Below are 4,039 nucleotides of genomic sequence, written 5' to 3' on the forward strand. Positions count from 1 at the left end.
AGGAATAACCCGTCCAGGTGTCCTTATGGGTTAGGCTCCTGTCATACACCATTTGGGAGTCCCACAACTCAGGCATCTGGAGAAGAAGGGAGAGGGAAATACACATTAGCTCCTGTCTCCATGTGTGGTGGGCACAGCGGGGTGCCAAGAGGACTCCATGGCATCCCTTGGGGCAGCAGTGGAGAACCTAGTAGTGGGGAATGGGGGAAGGCTTCACGCTTCTTATTAAACAGATTCCTTCTTCCCTCCCTTCCTTCCTTCCTTCCTTCCTTCCTTGCTTCCTTCCTTCCTTCCTTCCTTCCATTCTTTCAGAGGTTTTTGCTATAGGGTGTGTGTGCTTGCCAGAAAGAGCGAGACAGAGAGTCGACTACATGGGAGTCCAGTGACATAGACATTATGCCAACTGCTGGTCCCTAGATTTCATTTTTCAGTCTTTCTCTCATCATTGCTTCTCAATTTTCTTCTTTCTCTAATTTGTTAGTTTATTTATTTATGTCCTCCGTGAGTGGCAGAGTCAGGGCTTGTTGAATAACGCACAAGTCCTCTCATTTCTCAAATGCGAAAGCACTCCGGACCTAGAGGTCACTTGCCTAGGGCTCGTGAGTTAGTGAGAGAAGTAAGGACGCGCAGCTCAGGTTCCTGGGCTCCCAGCTCTGTTTCCCCCTCACTTCTGCCACCCGTGCGTTCCTCGTTAGTTAGAGGCAAAAGCAGGGAGCGCATTTGTTATGTCCACTCGTGTGTTACCAAATTTTATTACGTTGACTCTAACTCTTACTAAGTACAGAAAAAGCATGCGTATGAGCCGTCGAGTTTGTAGTAAGATCGTTGTATAGCTCTGAATTTTCAACCACTCTGAATTCTCAGCCCTTCTAGGTGGGGCTGATGTTGCGCAGGGAGGCAGAAAAACAGCTGCCATTCATTGTGTTATCCGCGGTGCACCAGACTCAGCCTAGTTCGCCGTTTCCCCCCACCCCCAGGAGTGCCATACCCTCTATTCCAGCTATAAAGCTCGTTAGATTTTAGTGTTTGATGACATTACTTTTGATGAGTGCTTTGTTTTAGTTAGGATTTTATGGGCTTCTATTACTCAGCGGCAAGTCTGCATCTTTCTTTCTACACCCCAGTTGCTTCACTAATCTTGATTTGGTTAGTTCTCTAGAAAAGACCCAAATTTAAAGCTGCAGAAACCATGGAGACCACACAGAAAAACCTGAATGAAATCATGAATGATTTATGTAAGAAAATTCCCGCCCATGGGTCAAAAGAAAAGTCATGTCATATTGGAGTAGGGGTCCTGCTTCTGGCAGTGGTTAATAGGTTCTGTGGACCAGTTCTGACGACAGCAAGAAAAAGGAAAACGATGAAAAAGAAAATCAGTTGGAAGCTAGGAGAGGTACGAGGCAGAAGGGATCTGCAGGACCAAGGCTCCAGAAAGAGTGGAAGCCCGACAGATAAGGTGACATTTGGCACCACTTCTTCCCTTGAAGTACTCAGATTGTCACCTGAGAAGAACGCTTTACACAGGTGTGTGGGGCTGGGGAGGTGAAAATGGCATGCAGAGCCTGAGGAGGAGGAGGAGGAGGAGTGCTAGTAGATGCCCAGGTGTTTCCTAAGGGCTCTGCTTGAGGGTGAGGAGGACCAGAAATAGACTCTTCCTCTCAGGGACAAAAGTTACAGCTTCGCATCGTCTCGGTATCTGACTGGATGAAGGTGATCTGGTGTTTTTGGGTCTTCACCTGCTTACATATCAGAAGTAAAAGTAAATTGTCTCCAGGGCCACGACATTATTCAGAGCCACAAGTTAGATATATTATTGTCATATGCAATGATTAGAACCTAATCCGAAATTACCAGATCTCTGAGAGGATATCACTGAACCAGAAACCAGGAGAAAAAATAGACTATAAGAACAGACAAAATGAAATCATCAGACTTAGATTTAGAAAGAACTATAATTAGTATTATCAAGGAATTAAATAGTGTTGCACATTTTCTTCTTGTTCATCCTGTTCAGTCCACCTCTACCCAGAGGTTGAATTTTGGTGTCGGCAGGTGGCATGGTGGTTAAGGGCACTGGACTCCCTCATGGCCCACCGTGATTTGAGTCCCAGACCTGGAGGCTTGCTTTCTTTCTTTACGTCTCTCTCTTTCTCTCTCCCACTCTGTCCCTCTCTGGTCAAATTAAGATAAATAAATAAAGTTAAATAAAATAATTCTTTAAAAATCTAGATTGAAATTTTAACATTGTCCAGTTATCTTACTCCCAACTCTAAGGCTCATAGCCATGTTTTTTCTGTACTTCGTAGGAGACAGGGTTGACGTCATGAAATTAGACAACACATGGGCCAAGGTAGCACATACTCTTGCCTCCTTTTGCCTGTAACTAAAGCGGAAATATGGATGGAAGAAGGCAACGGGGGTGGGAGGAGCCAGGACCGGGAGATAGAAAACTGAGCTTCGTGTCTCTTCCGGCACTAACTGTTGAGCCCTAGCAGGCTCACGCTCATCTTAGCTTAGAAGTTGACTTGGACTTCCAGTTAGTGGGCGTATAGTTTGTGGTGGACATGTGCGAACCTATGTGTCTGCTACTTGTCCTTGGGTGTGTCTTCATGGTCGTAAACTTCTTTGCTTTCGCCCATACTGTAGTTTTTAGGTTGGGACAGGAGAGAACTGTAGTGATTATAGGATGAATAGCGAAAAGGGTGCCCAGAGGTCAGTATTTTGATCTTTATGCTTTGTACCTTTGAGAGAAGTGTCCATTGTGATTGATTTAGGCATTGTAAACCCATATATATCTTATTTTTACACGGTAAAGGTGACATTAGGAGCCAGCAAGTGGTGTGGTCGTTTGGGTGCTGGACTCCCACATGGCCAACCGCAGTTTGAGTCCTGGGCCTAGCAGCTTACTTTCTCACTTTCCCTCTCTCTCTCACTCAGGTAAATACACATGCCCTATAGCAAGTTAATAATAATAATATTAATAATAAATAAAATTAAATAATTATTTAAAGAAAAATCATGACATATTTTTCTATGTAAAAATACATTGTGACTTTTCTGACAACCCAATAATTTCAGTAAAATGTGATTATTTATATACTTAAGAATTTTTATTTTACTACAGTAAATGTGATTTTTTATTTTCTATAGGGTACATGCACTTGCCATGGAGAGACAGAGGCAAAGAGAGAGAGAAAGATGGAAAGTGAGAAATCATCCCCTAGGGAGTATGGCCATGCCACAATCTATTCTCCATTTCTTCTTGAGATTTTGGGCACACACATACCTGGTGTATTGTTCAGGCCACTAGATCCGGGACTCGAACTGTACAGTTGGCTATGTGGAATCCAACTGCTTTAACCACCATGTCACTGCTGGACTGTGAATGCTTTTTTTAAAGTATAGATTACTTTGCATTATAAAGTAGTCCTTGTTTGTCTGTTTTCAGCTATCGTATTTGCTCACATTTCTACTTCACAGATCTATATTGAGTTCTTACTGTGTTCAAGACAGAAGGGCTAAGGGCAGGGCTACAGAGATGTGCAGAGGTCTTAGGAAGATGTAGCCAGGAAGGGGAGCATGGGGCATCTGAGATAAAAGTGGCAGCAAAGAAGTATGAGAGAACAGACAGTTTTCACTAATTTATTCATTTGTTTACTTAGAGATTTTTGCTATAGGGCATGTGAGCTCACTGGAGATGCAGAGAGACAGACAGAAAGCAAGAAATCACCCCCCGGGGGCATGGCCATGCTGCAATCCCTTTTCCTCCATTCTCCACTCAGGATTTTGGGTATGCTGCCAGGTCCGGGACCTGAACTGCAATTGACTATGTGGGAGTCCAGTGCCTTAACTACTGCACCACCTGCCGGCCCCTTTATTTATTTATTTATTTATTTATTTATTTATTTATTTAACATTTGAGATGGGCATAAAGGAATTGGTGGGATTTTGCATGAACAAAGGAATTTTCTGTTCTGATTCTTCCCCTTTGTTTTTCTTTGAAATGATTTATTCTTTTTTCCAATGGGCTTTACAGATG

Source organism: Tupaia chinensis, unplaced genomic scaffold (genome assembly GCF_000334495.1).
Source record: "Tupaia chinensis unplaced genomic scaffold, TupChi_1.0 Scaffold000671_1, whole genome shotgun sequence".
NCBI lineage: Eukaryota > Metazoa > Chordata > Mammalia > Scandentia > Tupaiidae > Tupaia > Tupaia belangeri.